The sequence below is a fragment of the Heterocephalus glaber genome, unplaced genomic scaffold, assembly GCF_053883595.1.
Source record: "Heterocephalus glaber isolate CG9 unplaced genomic scaffold, H.glaber_assembly_v1.0 deba00001538, whole genome shotgun sequence".
Taxonomy (NCBI): Eukaryota; Metazoa; Chordata; class Mammalia; order Rodentia; family Bathyergidae; genus Heterocephalus; species Heterocephalus glaber.
Genome location: NW_028258333.1, coordinates 29,150,114 through 29,174,408, shown reverse-complemented (window position 1 = coordinate 29,174,408; position 24,295 = coordinate 29,150,114). Strand labels below are relative to the sequence as shown.

The window sequence follows — 24,295 nt, the reverse complement described above, 5'->3', positions numbered from 1 at the left end:
TAAAACTTTTTTTAAAAAGCTATGACAGATGTTTAGACTGAAGATCAGAAATTGACACTGCAAACTGGCTCCGGAAGAAAAACAATTTCTAAACATTGGGCCCGGCAGCTGCCACTGTAGCCACACACTCAGAGCCACACAGCCCCTGAGAATGTTTGAGTACTGGATCATTGGAAGTGTTTATGCGAGGAGTGTGCACAGAGCACTCCACATCTGCTATCCTTGGGAAGTAAAAGCTGCATCCATCCTAAAGAACAAACTGTGAGCAGTAAAATTAGGCGGGTACCTAATTTCAATTAATTTCAATGGGACAATTTCTGCTCAAGGACACAGGTCCCAGAGAAGGTTTATCCTAGGTCCATGGAGACTCTGATATGCAGCAGTGAGACTACCTGCAATATGAGTGTTCTCTGTAGCATAAATTACACAGTGATGGAATTTGTCTGCGGAGGTGCAGCAGAGGATCCCTAGGGTTAGTAAGAGATGGAAGCCGCTGATGAAATGGACATAGAAACATCGTAGAAAATTGCAAATCAGTAGAAAAATGCTGAACAAAATAAGATATGTAACCGAACTTTTTCTACATGAATTGAAAACATGGACACGAGGGATAAATTACATCAGTGATTGATATAAAAACGTAGTTACAATACCAAAAAAACTAAGGGTTGGAATTTCAATGAAGGTAGGAGGGACGGAGATAGATAGGAATCCCCAACCCCCTCCCAGGCAAGCACCAGCAAGTGCCCTCCGCTGTTCCCGCCCCTTCCCTCTGGGGCTGCCCTGGTCGCTGCCTGACCCGAGAGGCCGGTGGTGGGCTGGGGGTGGGGTGTTTGTGCTCTCCCGACCGCTGCCGACTCACAGAGACGGCCCACCTCAGGGGAGAAGGTGCCCTCGGTCCATGTGGGCTCTCTGGAGCAGGGTGGAGTGGGCAGTGGGCGGCCTTCCAAGGACAGGCGCGGTGGGCAGCCCTGGAAGGCAGCAGCGGGGTCCTGCCTGGGGGAATACGGGGTTGCAGAGGTCGAAACAGTGTCTCCTTCACTTCACCCTCCAGGAGCTGCAGCCGAAGCCTGACCCTGAGTGAAGTGAGCTGCGGCAGCGGCAGCGGTGCCCCTCAGGAGACCACCAGACCACCTCTAGCGACCTCGCCATGGTGACCCACGGACAGACTTGCGTGGTGCCCATGTGTATTCCTCTGTCATATGCAGACTTTGGCAAAGCTGCCAGAGATATTTTCAACAAAGGATTTGGCTTTGGGTTGGTGAAACTGGATGTGAAAATGAAGTCATACAGTGGGGTGGAATTCTCAACATCTGGTTCATCCAGTACAGACACTGGGAAAGTTACTGGGACCTTGGAGACCAAATATAAGTGGTGCGAGTATGGTCTGACTTTCACTGAGAAGTGGAACACTGATAACACTCTAGGAACGGAAATTGCAATTGAAGATCAGATTTGTCAAGGATTGAAACTGACATTTGATACTACCTTTGTTCCAGAAATCCTGGAAAGAAATACATGGAGACACAGAATTCAGGTAAAATAATAAAAGTTTACTTGCAAGCAAGCAGGACCACCAGAAACTGGTCTGGACAGTGGCCCCCGCCTTGTTCAGCATTTCCTTTTTATATCCTTTTTAGCCATTATCTCATCCCTAGTGGTCTTTGCTGAGCAAACAGAATTCCAGTTTCTGTTTAATGGTTAGACACAGGTGGTTTCTATCACTGATTACAGGCACAAACACATGACAGTTAAAGCACAGATATCACAAATTTTCCCAAGCATTGCAACTTTGTTTTTAAGATGTTATCTGTAGGAGGGCTACAGGTCGAAAGAGTCATGTATCACTTTAAACAACCAGAGCAACGGGCTGAGGCAAATTTTAAAGGGATACACTACCTATTTTGTTTCTACAACTACCTTAACAGTCTACTAAGCTACTTAAAACTTTTCTCTATCAATGTGATTTACAGAAAACTCAGGGTCTACGTGTACTTTTGCTCACAAGGCATGGCGATTGTGATCTTAGTTTGGAATCCTGCCTCGTTTGGGTGGGGGTTGTGGTTAGGCAATGTTGCAGACATTTGCTTATCTAAAATGTCTTGAGCTAGTGCTACATGCCTACAAACTTATGGTTGATGGCGAAACATCTGGTATTGGTATTCCGAGATGCGAAGCAAGTGAAGCAAGTCACAGAAGCAAACGAAGGAAGCAGTTATCCTACATTTTCCTTAATACCTTCTCACCAAACACAGGAAAGAAAAGTGGTAAACTCGAGTCCTTTTACAAGAGGGAGTGTATAAACCTTGGTTGTGATGTTGACTTTAATTTTTCTGGGCCCACAGTCCATGGATCTGCTGTCTTTGGTCATGAGGGCTGGCTTGCTGGGTACCAGATGACCTTTGACAGTGCCAAATCAAAGCTGACAAGGGATAACTTTGCAGGGGCTACAGGACTGGGGACTTCCAGCTACACACTAATGTCGATGGAACAGAATTTGGAGTATCAATATATCAGAAAGCATGTGAAGATCTTGACACTTCAGTAAACCTTGCTTGGACATCAGGTACCAACAGCACTTGCTTTGGCATTGCAGCTAAATATCGGTTGGATCCTACTGCTTCTATTTCTGCAAAGGTCAGCAACTCTAGTTTAAGTGGAGAGGGTTACACTCAGACGCTGAGGCCTGGTGTGAAGCTTACACTGTCTGCCCTAGTAGATAGGAAGAGCCTTAAAGCTGGAGGCCACAAGCTTGGGCTTGCCCTCGAGTTGGAGGCTTAATCCAGCTGAAAGAAACCTCTGGCAGTGGATGTCAGATTTGGCCTTAATATAGTTCCATTTTGACCGGAAGGCTTTTATTTCCCCCAAGAAGGTGATTGAACAAAGGATGATCTAAACAAGAGCTATATTTTAAATATTTAAAAAAAGAGAGAGAGAGATGGGAATAACTAACAAAAGAATTATGTAAGCACATTTATGTGGCATGGATCCTGCAAAAACACTATATGTAAAGTAGTATCAAATCAACAATTTGTCCTTTGTATACAAAAAGTACAGGAAGTTTGAATATTCCTTTGGTGCAGTTGATCTACATTCAGATTAGAAAAATTAAAATTCCAAGGAGGTAAAGAACTCTCCTTTTCTCACCTCATACTAATGATTCCTTTACTCATTTCCCCACTTGGGTATGTATGCTAAAAAAGGTAAGTTCACCCAACATGGTGTTGCACCTTGGTAATCTCTGCATACCTAAAGCTGAAGCAGGAGAATTGTCCACAGTTCTGGGATAGCTGGAAATACATAGCAAGAACATGTCACACAAGAAAACAATGAATGAAAGAAGAAAGAGAGAACCTACATTCTTCTGCAGGATGTGGTAGAGAACCGCTATAATCCAAGCAATCGGGAACTCAGGCTGGACACCATAGTGACAAGTGTCTCAAGAAAAAAGGAAAAGAAAAGCTAACTTCTCAGTCTAGCTCTACCATGAAGTGCCTTGCAATCTTAGGCCAGGATCCAGCCTCATTGAGGGTCATGTCTGAAAGCAGAGAAAGTCTTTCAGTCATGGGAGAAAATTGAGATGTAATGATGTAATGGGTCTAGGCGAATCTACAAGAGGAAGACTTTTTGTGGGGAAAGAAAGGTGCCACTGAAGTGGATCCTTGTTCCTAAGTCACCTCACCCTTCCCTTGCATGAATCCGTGAGGTTCAAAGGTGTATCCTGGGTAATCCAGTTTTTGCCTCAGGGTCCTGAGTCCCTGAACTAATCAACAACAACAACAACAAAAAGCATGAATCCCCACCCCCTTGGGTGTGGGCTGAAGCCTCAAGGATATAAGAAGGCATAGTCAGCAGACTCCGGTGCCTTTCTTCCTTGGCCCACTGAGGAAGCTAAAGCTATGGCACTGTGTGGATCAGCCTGGGAAGAGCCGAGCCTGGGGTGGGTGCATCCAGAGCCCCACATGCCACCGGGCCTGAGCCCAGAAGGGGCTTGGGCCTCAGTGCTGGATATTTTCAAGGCACTGTGCCACCATCCCTGCCAGAGCCATGGAGAGGTCCACTCCCATGAAAGCAAGCCACTGCCCTGGGTTTCCATTGAAGAAGGAGCTACTCCTGGAGTAGTCAGGGAACAAAAAAGCCGTTGATACCCACTTGTCAAAGAACCGACAGCCCACACCATGAAGGAGCTGCAGTCAGCTCAAGGCAATACACATGCTAAGGTCAGTATCCAGAGATCTTTAGAGCCCCAATGAAAGGCAGCTGGGAAATGAAAGATACAGAAACAATCTTCAGTGTAAGATAGGGGACTGGGAGGAATCTGTCTCTGGTGAATGGGCTTCCAGGAGAACCCCAGGGTGGGCCTGGGTTTCTTTAGTCAACAGGGAGCCCAGGGAGAGTGTAATGGACTCTCCCAGGAACAGGGAGCATAGGAAGGTTAGGAGAGTGACATAGGGACCCAGGTTAGTCTCTTCCAAGCAGAAGTTGAGGTCCTTCCCCACTTCGGGGTGCCTGCAAGTTCTATTGCCCTCAGAAGGAGTTATCTGGTGTGGGGAGCGCTGTGAGCAGGGCTTGCCCACACAGCTGGGAGGGCAGGGCTTCTGCAGACACCTCTGCTCCAGAGACAAGTAAAGGCGGAAGCTTGAGACCGAAGGACTTGTAGCCTGGCCCCTCACCCATCTCCTATCTCATATCGTGTCTGGTCCTTCCCGATAGGTCGGCAAGGCCCAGCTGACCCCGACCCAGCCAGGAGATGTGGGTGTGGGTGGTGGAGGTGAACAAATCCAGGCCCAGAGCATGTGCTGCAGCCCAGCTTGGCCCAGGAAGCTGCTCAAGACCCAGGCGCACTGCAGCCAGGAAGCCCAAGAGAAAAGGAATCCCAGCCTTTGGGAAGCCTCTCTGCATGATGCCCTTCCACTGAGGTCCTGGGAGGAGTCCTGCAAGCTGCAGTGGGGACCTTTCCACTGTCCCTGTGTACTCCTGAGCTCTGACTGCACCCTGTACCCCTACCACCCTTGAGGTCTCTGCTCTGGGGTACCCACCTCACTGTGCCTTTCCTGAGCCACCTTTGCCATGTTTGTGGAGGAGAAAGGAAGGACTCCCCACATGGGGTTGGTAGTATGCTCAAGACCTCTTTGAGCTGGGTAGATTTGTCACGAGATTTGTCTCCTTTGAATTGTGCATGATGAATAAAGTCTTTCCCTTATTCACCGTCTATGGAATTGTGTTTGAGTGGGTGAAAGCAGGGTTTGAAGGATTGTGGTGGGAATGGAGCCAGAAAGGACTGCAACCCAGGTCCCAGGTGTGGGGCTAAATTCCAGGTGTGTTTGAGGAGCTGTGCCGAGTGACAGAATGGAAAGGAACGACTGGGTGGGCCTCTCCCCAGGTTTTTTCAAAACTTAGTGTGCACTTCTACAGTAAGAAGAGAAGCAGGCAGATTAAAAGGTCAGTGGAAGATGTATAATCATGGAGCTGTGGTGGTGGGGAGACACATGCCTGTATTCCCATCACTGGGGAAGCTGAGGCAGGAAGAGGGAAGGGAGTTTGATGCCAGCATGGGCTACCTAATGAGTTCAAGGTCAGCCTGAATGACAGAGCAAGTATCTGTCTCCAAAAACCAATACAACCATAACAAGCACAACAAAAACTAAGGAACCAGGGCCGGGGATTTAGCTCAGTGGTGCTGCCGACTGCCTCGCAAGCTCGAGGACCTGAGTTCAATCCCTGGTACCAAAAAAAGCAAAAGCAAAACAAAACAAAACAAAATCACCAAAAAGAAAAAAACAAAAACTAAAGAACTCCAAGAACCAAAATAACATAAGCTGGGCTGGGCTAAGCCAGAGATGAAAATGCATGTAGTACCAAAGACACTTGATTTGTAACTTTCCTGTTTCTTCCAGTGTTAAAAAGCAAATCCTGAAAACTTTAGATTTAAAGCATTGAGTCGAGGAGAGCCTAAGTGTCACATCTTCTAGAAAAGTGGGACCAAAGGCTTATTATCTGTGCTTTTCATTAGATTAATTATACGTCAAATAGAAAAGAATGGTAGTCAATAGGCAGAAAGAGGCACACACCTGTAATCCCAGCATAAGTGAGGCCGAGGCAGATTGAGTGCTACGACTTTGAGGCCGGCCTGGGCAACACAGTGAGTTCCAGGCCCACCTGAACTACATAGTGTGATCTTGTCTCAAAAAAATAAAAAAAGAAAAATGAAAGAAACAAAAAAATTGCAATTCAAGGGAGGCCCAGGACTCTCCTTTGCTGAGCTCAAACAATTTCCTCCCATGGTTATTTTCTTACTTTCCTCTTGTTGTTGAGACAAAATACCTGGCACCCACAATTAATGGGGGAAAGATTTAGTTAGCTGACAGTTTCTAAAGTTTTCAGTCCATAATCTGCTGGCCCCAAGGCAAGGTAGCTTGGCAGAGGGGCAACAGTTTATGGTGGACAGAAGCCAGCAACAGGTAACCTTAGCTGCGACTTTCTTCCCCTTTAACTTATACAGAGTACTTAGGGCAGGTAGCACTCACCCCAAAACCCACTGCCCTTGAGCCTAGCGTTGCACCAGGAATCACTTCCAGCATCACACACTCTAGATTTAGGCACTGCTCAAATCCTGCCTATGAACACATGAGGCTTTGGGGGGAACTAGACACAAATAATAACGTTCTGCACCTGGCCCCCCAAGGGCTCATGGACATTCCTTTACACAAAAGACATTTAGTCCATCTCTGAGAATTTCCAAAATCCTAACACTTTCAGCATTGCTGAAAAGTCCAAGTCCCAAGTCTGTTCTGAGATTTAAGGCAAACGAGCTGCAAGCCCCTGTACAAAGGAAAAGAAACTTAAACACTTCCAACATTTAATGGCACAGGATAGACATTTCCATTCAAAAAATTGCAAAAAAAAAAAAAAATTACAAACAGGGATAGTGAGGAACGGGAGCAAAGCAAGACCAAAATCAGCAGGGCAGACATTAAGTTGTACAAGGGAGGGCAGGGGAAGGGGAAAAAAATAAGAATCAAGGTACTCATGTAATGGTACAAGATCCCAATGATGAATGTAACTGTATTTTATACCGAAAATGTACCAATAAACTTAATGGGGAAAACCCCCCATGAAGTTGTACACTCCCACTTCCAGCACCATGGCAGTCTAGCTAGTTGTAAACTCTAAAGGGCTTGGGTGGCTCTGCCCAGATGGCACTGCTGCTGATTGTAGCTCCCCAGCCTTTTCTCTGGGGGCTGGCTCTTTTCCCTCCTTGCAGCTTTCCTCAGGTGATCCACATTCCTGGCTTCTTCAAACTTGCTAGGTCTCCACTGCACCTTCAGCTTCACACTCACAGCTTCACATCCTGGAGCAGTAGCCAGGCTTCCTTCTCTCTTGGCTGTAGGGATCCAGGGCCTATGAACCAAATTCCAAGGAACAACTTCCCTTGGCTGGTGCCATTCTGGAATGTTGTCCTCTGGGACTCTCTTCTCCAAGCAAAGTCTTTAGGCTTTGCAGTTCTGAGGTTGCAAAGGGTGGAGTCCTGCTGCTTCTTGTAATGCCCTCAGGCCATCTTTTCTAGTCTCCTGCTCCTTCTCAGCAAACAAGATCCTATCTGCTCTGTCTTTGCAGTCCACTGATTTACCGGAGCTTCCTTTCTGGCCAAAATCAAAACATTTAAATCATTCTGCTGGCCTCTTTGGTCTTCATTCTCAACATACAGCTGGCTAAATGCCTCCAACAGAAGCCATGCCAGCACCTTAACATTAGACTGCCTTGAAATTTCTTCTATAAGCTTAGTTAGGCTGCTATTCTTAATCTTCTTCTCAGGCAAAGGCTCTGGACATGAGCAAAATGCAGACCAATGTTCTGCCCAAGGTATAATGCACATTCTCTGAAGTCTAACAGCTAATGCTGTTCTTCACAGCACAAACCTGGCCGGCCTGGTATTTACTGGCAGGATTTCTCAGCCTTCTGGTCCTCTGAGCTCTGACCAGAATCTCCTGTCAAGTATAGCCTAAGGCACTCCAGCACTACAGTTTAAGCTGGCATGACAAACTTCCCAAAAGCCAATCCCAAAGGCTCCCTAACCAGAAGGTTGGGTATAGTCACAGCAATGACCCGACTTCTGTGGTACCAAATTCCATCTTGGTTACTTTTCTCTCATTTGCTGAGACAAAATTCCTGACACCCTAAGTTAAAGGGGGAAAGGTTTATTTAGTTCACAGTTTGTAAAGGTTTCAGTGTATGATCCTCTGGCTCCAAGGCAGGGAGGCTTGGCAGGGGGGCAATGGCTCATGGTGGGCAGAAGGTAGCAAAGCAACAAGGAACCTTAATGGCATCTTTCTTTCCTTTAATTTATACAGACTACTTAGGGCAGGTAGCAGTCAGACTCCGAAACCTATGCCATTGAGCCTAGCATTGCACCAGGAATCAATTCTAGCACCACACACTCTGGATCCAGCCACTGCTGAGAAAGCTCCCCCAATACCGCATGAGGCTTTTTGGAGAAACTAGATACAAGTCATAACAATTATGCAATTATGCTTAACAAGTATGCTTAAAAACCAGGGTACACCAGGTGTGATGGCATATGGCTTTAATCCCAGCATGCCTGAGGCTGTGGCAGAAACATTTCTGTGAGTTCAACCCAAGCCTGAATACACCGCAAGACTCTGGTAAACAAACAAACAAACAAAGAAACCTAGATTCTCAAGTAGGGTGTGGTAGGGAATCCCTGTAATCCAAGCACTCAGGAGGCCAGCCTGGACTCCATAGTGAGAAGTGTCTCAGGAGAAAAAGAAAAGACAGGCTAGCTTCTCAGTCTGGGTCCACCATGAACTAAGTTGTCATCTGAGACCATAGTCCAGCCTCACTTGAATCAGAACTTTAAGAAAATCAGTTTTCCTTTCAGAAGGGAGTCCCCTAGTTTCTTGCAGCTCTCTACCCCTTGCCCATGAAATTGTTGACTTCTGCTACAAAATATGTGAACTCTGAGATTCTTGCTAACAGAGTTCTGTGATGACCTGACTTCTCAGGAATCTGCCTTCCTTCAAGGCTGTCCTCCCCTGGTACTTATAGGGAAAACATTCATATGTCTGTAAATGAAGTCTTGTAACCTTTAAAGAACTATATGCTCTCAAAAGATACAGATTGGATTGGAAACTGTGTCCCATAAACAAAGTTCATGATGCCCTTTTCTCACAAGATTCACAATGCACAAAACTGTCATTGTGTGACATGTGACTTACTTGTTCTTTGTTTGCTTCTGTATCCTCATTTCCCACCCCACCCCACCTTCGCCCTGGTTTCACATCTTGCGAAAGATCACACCCCTTAAGAAAATGTACAAAAACCAAAAACATTTCCTTGTCCAGTGCTCAGTCCTTTAGGACGGGAGTCCAACTACATCACAATGCACCAATAAGTCTTCCTGTACCCCAGTGGTCTCCCCTGCCCCCCACCCGCCAGTACCGGGGATCAAACTCAGTTGCTTGTGCTTTTGAGGCCGGTGTGGCACCACTGAGCTAAAATCCTGGCTCTCCTGCCTGTCTCTCTCTCTCTTTTTTTTTGGTACTGGGGATCAAACTCAGGTCCTTGGGCTTATGCAGCAGGCAGTGAAACGACTGAGGTAAATCCCCGGCCCTCCTGTCTCTTTTATCCCACAAGATTTTTGGCTACCATGAGGAGACTGGAGATGACAAAGTTGCGGTCTCCTTTGTCTGTAGGCTGGAGAAGGTCCCTAGCTGGGGATTCTGAGACCTCTGGTGCCACCAGGACTGACCTCATCTTGTCGGGGGAATCAGTCCTCCATCAGCCTGGAGAACACTTCCCAGTCAGCACAAAAGGAACCTTTGGGTATCCTGGATGATTCTGGAACAAGAGCATGCTACAGGACCGAGAAGATTTTGAGGGCCAAGGGGAGCCTTTCCTATTGGAATGGAGGAGAAGCTGGATCATCTCATGTGGGTGATTTGACATGGTTTGAAGTAGAGGAAACCTAGAATCCCAAGTGAAATACAGGGGTGGCCCATGGTGGGTATTGCTCTCTAAAAACTAGTGGGACAGGCCCCTGATGAGAGTGACTCCTGAAAGGGTGTGGCAGGTAGTCAGATTCAGAGGGAGTCAGTCAGACTAAACTCAAACCTAGGTGTACTGAGTAGCTGGACTCAGAGAGAGTTAGGTGTAACCTATATCCAGGCTGGAAAAGTAGGAGAGGGGAAGTATGTGATTGTGTGTGAAAGAAAGGAGTGAAATGTGTGGGGCCACAGGTCTCTTAGTGCAGACTGTATGCTCCAAGCAAGTGTGGGGCCAACCATGATCCATATGAGGCTTATGGAGGTATCTGATAAATGCTAGGCACGTTTTAGGGTCCATGTTTGGGACTATGAACCCTCTGATGGCTAAGTCGCACCTGAAAACTACTTGGAGGAATGCAATCTAATCAGCCTGAAGTGAAAGCATTTGAGTGAATTGTGTAGTAACAGGGTGGGAATGGGAGGACAAGTGTCAAACCCCACCCCATTAGAATGTATATTGAATAAATTTGAAAGAGGCTATGTGGAGGACTATGGAGTAAAGTTGACACCCCCCCCCCCCCGAGGTTGAGAACTCTTTGTGAGATTGATTGCCTCTCCTTTGATGTGGACTGGACAGCTGAAGGAACCATTGACAGGGTGAGAGTTGGGTGTGTATATAGGATGATAATTGGAGATGGAGGAGGCTAGTTAGGACATCAGGATCAGTTTCCTTGCATTGACTCCTGGCTAAATATAATGAAGACCTGAAAACTTGGCTGTAGCCATGACTGGAGGCATATTGTAAAATACTCATAGCCCAAGCCAGGCCTCCAACAGAAGGGAGGAAGGAATCAGCCTTACTAGGAATCTCAGCAATAAAAGAAAGAAGCAAAAAGACAAAGAGAGCTGCTTCTGCAAGAGCCACCAAGAGAAACAGAGATCCCTCTCCCTTATGCTCCCATTTACCTCGTGTTGCCAAGGCCAACCAGTGAAGAGGCCAGATCAGAAGACAGTGAGCCCCAACCCTGCCTGAGGAGGAAGAGCCAAGGTCGGTGCCCCAGAGTGAAAGTGAGGAAGGCCTAAGCAATCAAGCAAGACATTTTCCATCAGGTCAACATTGGGGGCTGCAGATGCCCCTCCGAGAGACTAGGGATATGGGGGGGGTGCACATTTGAGGGGGACAACAGACTTAGTCAATCAGCCTTGTCAAATTCTGGTCTACTCAATTGGAAACAATATACTCCCTCTTATATGGAAAAGCCCCCATCCATCACTGAGGTGATGCAATCAGTTTTCCAGACACACAATCCAACATGGGCAGATTGCACAGAACTTCCCCTGATTCTATTTAACACTGAGAAGTACTGGAAACCTCTGCAGTGGGTTCCAATCCCCTGCTTGATACTATGATGCATGGTGAGAAGAAAGACTTAGAGACAGTTAAAGAGACAGAGATGTGAGGAGCCAGGAGGAGCAATGCTTGTGTAAGCAAGGCTGAATAAGAAAAGGCCCTGAACACCCAGAGCTGTCAATATTTTGTTTTTCCAGGTAAAACAGTTTTTATAAAGGAAAACATATAATTATGTCCCCAAAAGACAATAAAGAATTTATTACAAAACCATATGTGGAAAATAAATTACATCCTGAATACAACTGATCAAACAAAAGAATTTATTTTTTGATATGTATTTTTTAAAACATGCAATGTGTCACAGAGAAGCTGTGTAATAGCTTTTTATTATCAGCCATAGTAATAATTTAAAGATTAGAATGAAGTTGTGATTTAAGCATTTATATCTTAACATAGTTAACATACACACATCTTACTGTGTCCGGTGTTTTAGTAATCTGGACAGAGGTGTTGGGTGAGGTATTAAACATGATGGTCTTCTCTTACTTAAAGTGTTAATTTCAGGAAATTCACTCTCATTTAAGGTTTTCATAGCAATCCATAACATTATGAGGAAAATATCTGGATGTAGATGCATTTTACAGATCATTTACTGCTTTTTTACGAGGCATCCGGTTTCCTCTTTTCTGTTACCCTTCCTAACAATGATGCTGAGGCTTGAGTGTCACCGATGAGTGGCTGCAACACATGTCGTTTGGGAAGAAGCAGATCAGACCCCTCGAAGTGGCCACGATTGGCAGGAGCAGTGTCGCCCATTTTCCCCAGAAAGCAATATAGATGCCAATCGTTCGTGGTTCAACGTGAGTTACTGGGATATAAACTGTGGTCAGAAAAAAGACATTATCCCTGGAAATAAACTTGCTTATACAATCCATGGTCTCATTTTTTAAAGAATGTAGTGAAGAGAAAATCATTCTTGCTATAGTAACACAAGAGGGCACAGTTCAAGAATGGTAAGATCTGGTTGTGTCCATACAGCTATTAATTATCCTTGTTTCTTCTTGTGTTAGAAATTTAATCACCTTGATAAAGTCAAAAATTTTATTTCTAAAGTGCAGTTCAATGATTTCACAATCCATTAGGAAAAGTATCACTAAACCTCTAAAGAATGAAGAAAATTGAGTTTAACTATGTTTTGCTTAGATATTCATTGAATATTTCATATCATAGTAGAAAAAGCAATTTTTACGCAAGGAGTCAAAAGACCCATATTATAGTTCAAACTCTTTAAGCAGTCTCTCACAGACAAATGTCTAAGAATCACTCAGGCAGCCCTTCATTGGCCAGCAAACAATGTCCCAGGGGCATGCTAAATGTCCAAAACATATAAACTATAGAGATTCCAAGAGGCTGAACCAAACTGGGATCCAAACAATGCAGAGCAATTAGAAAATTTACAGAAATACTGGGAAGCCCTTGGAGAAGTCTAAAGGAGAGAGGAAAGAAAGCAATTAGTATGGGAAAGATCTCAGAAATACTCCAGGGAACCAATGAAAGTCCCAACCAGTTTGACAAGAGACTTTGTGAAGCATTCTGACTCCATACTCCATTTAGCCCCAGGCTAGTGAGAATCAGTATATGGTAAATGCAGCCTTTTTGGGGCAAGCTCAGGGAGACATCAGATGGAACCTGGAGAAACTAGAGAGTTTTTCTGGCATGAATGTGTCCCAGCTGTTAGAGGTAGCTGCCAAAGTGTATGTAAATCAGGACCAAGAAGCTAAATGAGAGGCTGATAGGAGGCTCAAAAAGAAAGCAGAGCCCAGCATGGTGGTGCATGTCTGTAATCCCAGCACTTGGGAGGCTGAGGCAGGAGGGTTGCCATGAGTTCTAGGCCCACGTGAGCTATATAGGAAGTTCGACACCAGACTGAACTACATAGTGAAACCCTGTCCCCCCACAAAAAAAAGAAAGGAAGGAAGGAAGAAGGAAGCAGACATGCTGGCACCAGTGCTTATGGAGAAAACAACAGATGTCACCAAAGGGCAAGATCATGGACAGAGGCAGGACAGAAACAAAGCTGGGCCAGGATCTGGCAAACCAACTAAGCTAGATTGGGATCAATGCTCAAGATGTAAAAAGTACAGACATCGGAAAGATGAGTGCCCAGAAAATGATGAAAGAGATGATGATGAAAATTCCAAAGCTAAGAGACCACCTGCTAAAGATTATGGACCCTGGGAGGAACCAGAGGCTGGCCTTATTGGGCTGGGAGGAACTAAGGGTTATGAGGATTAGACCAGACTGGGCTACATCACATCAGGCCCCAAGAGCCACATGGTCATAACGAATGTTGGGAGCCAATTGATGGACTTTATGGTAGACTTTATGGGCTTTATGGAGTAGAGCACTCAGTGGTAACCCAACCTATTGGGCCTTATCCAAGAAAAATGTGACAATCCTATGAGCCACTGACTGGGGCTGGGGATGTAGCTCAGCAGCATGCCACCTCCCTGGCAAGCATGAGTTCATGAGCTCTATTCCCAGTAATCTGCATAGGAGCCACTGAGGTTCCAGAAAAGAGATCATTTAGCCAGCCTAAAAGATGTATTATGGGGGGAAAAAAGTCCAGCATGAGTTTCTGTATCTGCCAAGGTGCTCTGTTTCATTGTTAAGGAGAGATTTGCTCCAAAAGCTGCAGGCTCAAATTACTTTTGAACCACAGAGAAACATGACTCTAAGCCTGACCCAACCAAGGGCCCTGGTGTCTACCCTTACTGTATGCAGGGAGAGGAATGGAAATTGTATTTGGATAAGTCACAAAATCCAGGGACTGATGTGCTCCATGGACTGACACATGAGATTCCTTGGGCATAGGGTGAAGGCAACCCACCAGGGATAATAGAATTAAAGCTGTGATAATAGAATTGAAGTTGTGAGCAACTCCATTTCAAGTCTGCTAATACCCCATCTCCAGGGAAGGCATACAAAGCATTCAAGGGCATTTAAAGTGGCTTTTAGAACATGAAATCTTGGCTAGGTGTCAGTCCTCCTGCAACACCCTGCTCCTGTCGATGCATAGTCAGGGACAAATGATTACAGACCAGTACCGAACTTGTCTGCCATGAATCAAGTTACTGAGACTATACCACTGATGGGACCAAACCCATACACAGTGATGGGACTTATTCCACTGAGTGCTGCCTGGTTTACCTGCTTACACTTAAAAGATGCTTTTTTTTTCTTTTTTGCACCTCTTGCTGCTCAGCCCATCTTTGCATTTGAATAGGACAATTCTGTTATGGATTCTGTTACGGGCACAAAGGAACAATTTACCTCAACTAGACTTCCCCAAGGGTTCAGAAACTCTCCTACAATCTTTAGGGAGGCATTAGCTACTGACCTCAAAGGTTCCACAACACCAGGGGACAATTGCACCCTGCTGCAGTATGTAGATGGCTTCCTTCTGCCAGCCCAAACTCAAGAGGACTGTTACCAGGACACCAAGCACCTCCTTCATTTGCTTTGGAAGGCTGGATATAAGATATCCAAGAAAAAGGTACAAGTTTGCTGATAGGAGGTCAACTGGGCTGGGGATTTAGCTCAGTGGTTCCGGCGCCTGCCTCGAAAGTGCAAGGTCCCAAGTTCGATCCCCGGTACCCCACCCCCCCAAAAAGAAGAGATAAGAGGTCAATTCCCTAAGTTTCAATAGTGACTCAGGAAGAATGGCTATTAGGCACCGAGAGAAAGCAGGCTGTATGTGCCCTTCCAACTCCAACCACCCGCTCCCAATAGGAGAGTTTCTAGTGGCAGCAGGATTCTGTCATATCTTGATCGCGAATTTCTCACTTAAGGCTAAGCCCCTATATAAAGCCACAAGGAGACCGAAAAGGAGACCTACCTTTGGGAAGGTGACCAGGAAAGACCATGTAAACAGATCAAAGAAGTCTTGACCCAGGCCCCAGAGTTTCTCTCAGGTATAACCAAGCCTTTCTTCCTATATGGAACAGAATGGACCTAGGAGTATTACTTCAAGTCTTCGGATCCTGGCATCACCTGACGGCATATTTCTTTTTTTAAAAATTTCTATATTAATTGGTACATTTTAGGTATACAATACATGTACATTTATCATTGGGTGTTTGTACCTGAACATGATGTATCTTAGTTGTTATTTTTTTCCCATTACCTATGCACCCTTCACCCCCACCACCCTTCCCTATTTACATAGACTTTGTTTCCACTTTTTTTTCTTTCTCATAATTTTTCATTTCCTTTCTTCCCTTTCACCTTCCCCTCCCGCCACCCCTCCACCTTTGGACCTTTTCCTATTTCAAATTATCAATTATTTGTTTTAATCATTTTCATCCTTATTTACACTTTCAGTTTCTCACATTAGAGATACTATTCGGTATATACACATGGGTGCCCTATTTATTTCACTTAAGAGTATGGCCTCAATATGCATCCATTTAGCTATAAATGACTAGTTTCTCGTTCTTTATGGCTGAGTAGTACTCCATTTTACAAAAAGAAGACATCTTCTTTATCCAGGTTCCAGTTGATGGGCACTTGGGCTGTTTCCAAACCTTAGCTATTACAAATTGTGCCGCTATAAACATAGGTGCACATATATCACTATGGTATGATGCTTTTAATTCTTTGGGGAAGATACCCAGTAGGGGAATAGCTGGGTCAAACGGGACCTGTAGTCCTAGTTCTTTGAGGTATCTCCATATGGATTTCCACAGTGCACCAGTCTGCACTCCCACCAACAATGCAGAAGAGTTCCTTTCTCTCCACACCCCCACCAGCATTTGTTATTGGTTGATTTCTTGATAGGAGCCACTCTTTCTGGGGTGAGGTAGAATTTCAGTGTTGTTTTCATCTGCATCTCTCAAATGACCAGTGATCTTGAACATTTTTTCATATGTTTATTTGCTGCTTTTACTTCTTTGTCTACGAAATGTCTGTTCATTTCAGATGCCCATTTTTGCATTGGGTCTTTGAATTTGGGGGTCTGATTTTTTTCAGTTCTTTATATATTCTAGATATTCTATATATTCTAGCCCTTTGTCTGAGTTACAGCTGCTAAAAATTTTTTCCCATGTTGTAAGTTGTCTGTTAGCTCTGTTGGTGGTTTCTCTTGCAGTGCAGAAGTTTTTTTAATAAGATGAAATCCCAGTTGTTGATTCTTTCTGCTAGTTCCCGTGCTACTGAGGTTTTGTTCATAAAGTCTTTTCCCATGCTAGTATCTTCAACAGTTCTACCTAACTTATCTTCCAGCAAGTTTAGTGTTTCTGTCTTAATATTTAGATCTTTAATCCACTTAGATCTTAGTTTAGTGCATGGTGATAGATATGGGTCTAGTTTTAGTCTCTGACAGGTTGAAATCCAGTTTGTCCAACACCACTTATTGAATAGGCTATCTTTCCTCCAATGAGGGTGGTTGCCTCCTTTATCAAAGATGAGGTGGCTGAGTATATCTGGAAGTTGTTTCTGCATCTTCTAATCTATTCCACTGATCCTCGGGTCTGTTTCTTTGCCAGTACCATGCTGTTTTTCTCACAGTAGCTTTGTAGTATAGCTTCAAGTTGGGGATTGTGATAACCCCAGCCATGTCTCTGTTGCCCAGAATTGCTTTTGCTATTCTAGGTCTCTTCTGGTTCCAAATGAATTTTTGGATTGTTTTCTCTAGCTCTGTGAAGTATATTGTTGGAATTTCAATTGGAAAGATGATGAATGGCCCCCTGAGAGGATTATCCGATGTTATGGCCCAGCCACCCAGTTAGAGGATGGTAGGTGGGGCTACTGCATCCCGTTTATGAGTGAAATCGTATCATTAGGTTACAGGCAAAGCTACAGCTCATTTGCGTGACACAGCAAGACCCTTAAAGCTGCTTGCTATGCAAGCCTCTCTGATGAGAAATGCCATCTATCAGAATATAGGCTGGCCTCAGGCTACCTCATAGCCCAGGAAGCAGGAGTACAAGGAAAATTCAATCTGACCAAATGGTACCTAGAGATTGATGATAATGGAAAGGTCACTGAAGACATAACTGCCACAATCCAAAAGGTAGCACATAGCCAAGTAGAAAGTTGAAAAGGGTAGTCACTTGGACTCCTACGACACTTGATGTCTCTGCTCTGGGGAGCCCACCTCACTGGGCCCTTCTTCTCCTGAGGAACATTTGCCAGGTTTGTCCACAAGAAAGGAATCCCCACATGGAGTTCCTAGCATGCTCAAGACCTCTTCCAGGTGTGTAGATTTGTCATGATTGTTGTCTCATTTAAATTGCATGTGACTAATAAAGTCTTTTTTTATTCACCTGTGCAATATTGTGTTTGAGTGGGTGAAGTCAGGGTGGGAAGGGTGGGGGTGGGTCTGGAGGCAGAAAGAACTAGAACTCAGGCCAGAGGTGTGAGGCTGAATTCCAGGGTGTGTTTGAGGAGAGGTTCAGAGTGACGGATTGGAAAGTAACACCTGGGGGCCTCTCCCTCCCTTTTTCCAAAACTGAGTGTGCACTTCTAGAGAGGCAAGCAGAGAATAAACATCAAGACGTACCCTAAAAGTGCTCCTCAGGGTTCATTAGCAGCAAAACGAGGCAGATTCAAGGGCCAGACCCAGATATGTTCTCTTGGAGCCGGGAAGGGGGAAACATGCATGTATTCCTGGCACCCGGGAGGCTGAGGTACGTGGAGCTTGAGGCCAGCATGGGGTACATAGGGAGTTGCAGGCCAACCCAAACTACATACTGACCCAGTTTCAACAAAATGAAAACAAGAAAGAAGGAGGGGGTGGGGGGTAGAGAGAGAAAGAAAGAAGAAAGACAGAAAAACTGAAAAAAGAAAAGAAAGACAAAAAGAAATAAGGAAAGATTGAAAGAAAAAAAGAGAAACAGAAAGAAAGGATAAGACAGAAAGCGAGGGAGAGAAGGGGAGAAAGAAAGAAAAGGAAAAATGTATAGAAAGAGAGAGACACACAGAGAGAGAGAGAGAGAGAGAGAGAGAGAGAGAGAGAGAGAGAGAGAGAGAAATACAATTCTCAGGCAGGCGGCAGAACCACTGAGCTAAATCCCCAGCCCAATTCTATAATTCTCAGGAAGCCCAAGACTCAGCTTTGCTCAAATCAAACTAATGATTACTTCTTCATTTCCCCTTGTCATTGTCTTTCTTATTGCTTCTTCTTGGTGAGACAAAATACCTGGCTCCCAGAGTTCAAGGGGCAAAGGTTTATTTAACTGAGAGTCTGTAAAAGTTTCAGTCCACGATCCACTGGCTCCAAGGCAAGTTGGCTTGGGAGAGGGGCGAGAGTTCACGGTGGGCAGAAGCCAGCACCAAGTAACCTTAACAGTGACTTTTTTCCCTTTGATTTATACAGAGTACTTAGGGTGGGGAGTACTCACCCCAAAACCCACTGCTCTTGAGCCTAGCATTGCACCAGGAATCAATTCCAGCATCACACACTCTGGATCCAGCCACTGCTGGGAAAGCTCTCCCTATGACCACATGAGGCTTTAGGGGAAAATAGACACAAATCATAACAATTTTGTATGCTTAGAAACCTGCATTTGTCTCTCGTGGTGGTGCATACTTGTAATCCCAGCACGCCCCAGGATGAGGCAGGAGGATTGCTGAGAGTTCAATGCAATCCTGAAATACATAGCCAAACTCTGTTTCAAAAGACAACAAAAAACTAAAAGGAACTCTAGTGTTCTGCTTTGTGATTAGATGTCCCCCCAAAGTCTCATTCCGAAGAGGTGGGACTTCCTTTTTCAGAGGTAGTTTAATCTGGAATTTGTGATGCTGGGGTTAGGGGCGTGGGATTACTAAACCACTCCCTGTGAGCGATTAGTTTGGCACCGCTCTACTCCTGATAGTCTGAATAAGATAAAAGGGGCAGAGAGGTGCTGGTAACTCTCTCTTCTTACCTTTGCTTCCTCTTGTGTACCATGTTGTTTCTGCTCTGCCTTGCCTGTTTGTCATCCCTGCCTTGGAGTCTGCTGATTATGGAGTAAAACTTCTTCAAATTGTAAGCCAAACAAATTCCTTCCCTTTTAACCTTGAGGGTCTGGTATTTTGTCTTCGTAACTAGAGAAAAGAAACTAATACACATAGGGATTCTCAAGTAGGATGTGATAGGCAATCCCTGTACTCCAAGCACTAAGGAGGCCAGCCTGGACTCGGTAGTGAGAACTGTCTGAAGCGAGAGAAGAGAAGAGAAGAAGAAAGGAAGGAAAAGGTGGCCTAGATTGCCAATCTACTCTACGATGGAGTAACTTGTGATCTTGGACCTGGATCCGGCATCACTGAGGGTCATGTCTGAAGCCAGAGAATGTCTCTAAGACATGGGGTGGGGAATGAGATGTTATGTAATGGGTCTAGGCCACTCTACAAAGGGAGGCCTTTCTGTTGGGAAGGCAAGGTGCCACTAAAGTGGACAGTTGTTCCTAAGCCACCCTGCCCTTCCTTTGCATGAATCTATAACAACCCAAGCAGCTTCAAAGTGTATCCTGAGGAATGGAGCTTTTTCCTCAGTGCCCTGAGTCCCTGAGCCAATCAGTGGCAAAAAGGAGCAAGAGTCCCCACGCCCGAGGGTGTGGGCTGAAGCCTGAGGGATATAAGGCACAGTCAGCAGCACACTCAGGTGCCCTTCTTCCTTGGCCTGCTGAGGAAGTTGAAACTATGGCTCTGTGTGGGTCAGCCTGGGAAGAGCTGAGCCCGGGATAGGTGCATCCAGAGCCCTACATGCCACCAGGCCTGAGCCCAGAACAGGGGTGGCCTGGATGCTCGTTAATTTCTAGGCACTGTGCTACCATTCCTGCCAGAGATGTGGAGAGGTCCACTCCCACGAATGCCAGTCGCTGCCCTGGGTTTCCAGTGACGAGATAGTCAGTCCTGCAATACTCAGGAGACAAAAATGCCATCAACACCCACATGTGCAGGACCAGATTGCTGAAACAATGAAAGAGCTGCAGTCAGCTCAAGGCGATGGACAAGCTAAGGTCAGTATCATTGGGAGATCTTTAGACCCCCAGTATCTGTTGGGATGAATGATGGCTGGGAAGAAAAGAAACAGACAGAAAGAATCCTCAGTGCCCAATAAGGACCAACCAGGAGGAATCTATTTCTGCTGGATGGGCTTCCAGGAGAACTGCAGGGTGGGCCTGGGTTTCTTTAGTCAACAGGGAGCCTGGGGAGAGAGTAGTGTACTCTCCCAGGAACAGGGAGCATAGGAAGGTTAGGAGAGGGAGACAGGGACCCAGTTTAACCTCTCCCAGGCAGAAGTTGAGGCCCTTCCCCACTTCGGGGTGCCTGCAATTTCTGTTGCCCTCAGAAGGAGTTATCTGGTGTGGGGAGCGCTGTGAGCAGGGCTTGCCCACACAGCCGGGAGGGCAGGGCTTTTGCAGACACCTCTGCTCCAGAGACAAGTTCAGGCGGATGCTTGAGACTGCTTGGCCTACAAACTGTCCCCTCACCCATCTCCTCCATCTCGTGTGGTGTCTGGTCCCCAACAGGTCAGCACGGCCCAAGCGACCCTGACACAGCCAGGAGATGTGGGTGTGGGTGGAGGAGGTGGACAGATCCAGGCCCAGAACATGTGCTGCAGGCCAGCTCAGCCCAGGAAGCTGCTCAAGACCCAGGTGCACCGAAGCCAGAAAGCCCAGGAGGAAAGGAAGCCCAGCTTTTGGGAAGCCTCACTGCACGATGCCCTTCCACTGAGGCCCTGGGAGGAGCCCTGCAAGCTGCAGTGGGGACCTTCCCGCTGTCCTGTGGACTCCTGAGCTCCACCTGTGCGCTGCACCCCTACTGCCCTTGAGGTCTCTGCTCCACGGAGCCCCCCTCACTGTGCCCTTCCTCTCCTGAACTACCTTTGCCACCTTTGTGCAGGAGAAAGGAAGGACTCCCCACATGGAGTTGTCACCAGGGTTGTCTCTTTGGAATTGTATGTGATAAATAAAGTCTTTCCCTCATTCACGGCCTGTGCACTTGTGTTTGAGTGGGTGAAGTCAGGGTGGGGAGAGTGGGGGAGGGTCTGGAGCCCCAAAGGCCTGGAACCCAGGTCTGAGGTGTGAGGCTGAACTCCACGGCAAAATTGAAGAGCTGTGTAGAGTGACAGAGTAGAAAAGAACAAGTCACTGGGCCTCTGCCTTGGTTTTCTAAAAACTCACGGTGCACTTCTAGAGAGGGGAGCAGAGACTAAACATCAGGATGTATCCTGAAAATAGTCCTTGGGATTCATTAGCAGGAGAAGGAGGCAAATTTAAGGGCCAGGTGCAATGAGTACCCTTGGAGCTGAACAGAAGGCACCTGTTTGTTTTCCCAGCATTTCTTGGCTGAGGCAGGTGGAGTTCAAGGCCATGTAGTGAGTTCCAAGCAAATCTGAACTACATAGTGACCTCGTTTTTAAAAAATGAAAAAAAAAAGAATGAAAGATGAGACAGAGAGAGAAAAGGAGAGAGAGAGTGAGAAACAGAAAGAAAGAAATGGAGGGAAACAGGGAAAGAGACAGAAAGATGGAGAGAGAAGGAGAGAAAGAAGAGAGAGAGAGAGAGAGGAAAAATTTCAATTCCAAGGAAGCCCAGGACTCTCCTTTGCTCAACTAAACTTACTCATTTCCCTGTTGGTTATTTTCTTTGCTACTTTGCTCTCCTTGGTGAGACAAAATATCTGACAACCAGAGTGAGAGGTGGGTGTTTAATTAGGTGTCAGTTTGTAAAGGTTTGAGTCCTTGATTCTCTGGATCCAAGGCAGGGTGGCTTGGAATGGGGCAACAGATTATGGTAGGCAGAAGCCAGCGACAAGGAGCCTTAACAGCGTCCTTCTTTCCTTTAATTTAAACAGGCTACTTAGGGCCGATAGCATCACACAAAAACTCACTGGGCTGAGAGGAGCATTGCAGCAGGAATCACTTCCAGCATCACACACTCTAGATCCACCCACTGCTGAAAGTGTGCTAAGACAACATGAGTTTTAGGAAACACTAAATACAAAGAACAACACTTCTATAGGCTTAAAAACTGACTTTCCCCAGGCAGGGTGGCCCACACTTGGAATCCTAGCACATCCCAGGCCGAGGCAAAAGAATTGCCAACAGTTCAAAGTAAGTCTGCAATACTTAGGTAGACTTTGTTTCAAGAAACAACTAAAAAGAAAAGCCCTACTCACTCTGATGTGAAACCCAGGCACACTGGCCTTACTGCAGGTAATCACCCTGGAAGAACAAACGCCCGCCTGGACCCTTGTCCACCTTTCTGTGGCATACTTAATAAAACTGGAGGGAAATGTCAGCTCTCGCTCACTCTTGTGTCTGCTTGGGTCTTGGCCAGGAGGGGACGGAGGGCGGGGCCACCTGGCCTGTGAGTGTGTGTGTGTGTGTGTGTGTGTGTGTGTGTGTGGGAACTCGGACCCCTGAGGATCCCACTGCAAGCACCAGGCTAGAATGCAGGGCTGGGGGTGGGTGGAAGTGGACGGACTGGGGAGGGAGAAGAGACGGGAGGGGGGAGGTTGTAAGGGTCGGGGGAGGGGCGAGTGTGTCATCCCAAAGGGGACTAGGACACAGCAGGCCCACAACTAAGGGTCCTCTCAGCGCCCCAACCTCCGCTCCAGGGCCTTGCGCACTGCAGGCCCAGGACCAGTGGCCAGGGTCCCCACTTCATCCCCCAGGGCTCCTGCTCTGCCCTCCCGCTGGCTGCTTTGCTCCTGTGGGCTTTGGCTCCAGCACTGGGGCGGGCACCCCCCTGCCTCTTGCGTGGCGCTCCCCTGCTCCTGCTCTGCGCAGGCCTCCCTCACGTGTGCCCTCCTCCTAGGTGGAAAGCTGGTGGACACCTTCAAGAGTGCTCATTCCGAGCCAGAGCCTTCCTACAACCCCTCCCCTCTGCTTTCTCTGGGATAACAAACATTCAGGAGCTCCTGCCAGAGCTGCCTCAAACTCTGAGCTCCCGCCCCTTCCCCGATTGCCCTTACTCTATTGCACGCAAAGGGTTTTCACACTTTTCAGACACCACTGCCTGCTATGTTACTCCTGATTTAAAAGGTGGGGTTTTTTCCATTAAGTGTATTGGTACATTTTAGGTATGCAATACAGTTACACTCATCATTGGGGTCGTGTACCTTTGCATGATGTATCTTGGTTCTTATTTTTTCCCCCTTCCCCTGCCCTCCCTTCACCCCCTCCACCCTTCCCTATGTACAAAGGCTTTGTTTCTATTTTTTCCTTTTCTCCTATTTTTCTTTTCCCTTCTTTCCTTTACCCTACCCCTCCCACTCCCCCTACCTACTCCTTTAGAACTTTTCCTCCTATTTCACATGATCAAGTACACACTTTGATCATTACTTACACTTTTAGTTTTTCACACCAGAGAAACTATTCGGTATTTATGTGAGACCAAGATGAACCTGAGAAATGCCATCTTGGCCTGAAGATGAACTCCCCTCATACCCCTCCTCTTACAGAGTGCATTTTTGTAACTGTTCTGCTTCTGTAAACTTGCTTCATCGCTTCTCGGAAAGGGATGGTGCCTGGTGCCTCCCTTTACTGTGAATTGCCCTAACCTGACAAGGCAGCAAGATAGCTGAGTGGTGAAAAATGTTTTGCAACTGAGTAAGAAAACATGTAGACCCCCCCCCTTGAGCTTCTTTAAATAACCATCTATAAAAGCTGTGCTGTTATAATAACCTATAAAAGCTGTGCTATTCCCGAACTCGGTGCTTCACTCTACTAGAGGGTGGAGACCATGCGTGTGAATAAACTCCTTTCAGTTTAACTTTGTCGTTGGTCCCAGTGTTTGCTGATTTATTGGCTCGCTTGGCACAACAATTTACACGTGTCTGTCCTATTTATTTCACTTAAGAGTATGGCCTCAATGTGGATCTGTTTAGCAATCAATATCTGTAGTTTCTTGTTCTTTACGGCTGAGTAGTATTCCGTTGTATTAAAAAA

General features: G+C 46.2%; 1 pseudogene across 1 annotated transcript; it reads left to right on the top strand.

Annotated features, from left to right (window-relative positions):
* Window positions 1-1,135: 1,135 nt before the first annotated feature.
* On the top strand, window positions 1,136-2,781 carry LOC147824538 (non-selective voltage-gated ion channel VDAC2-like; annotated as a pseudogene). Its single transcript, XR_015442259.1, has 2 exons — window positions 1,136-1,488; window positions 2,239-2,781. The product of XR_015442259.1 is annotated as a non-selective voltage-gated ion channel VDAC2-like (transcript).
* The last annotated feature ends 21,514 nt before the right edge of the window (window positions 2,782-24,295 follow it).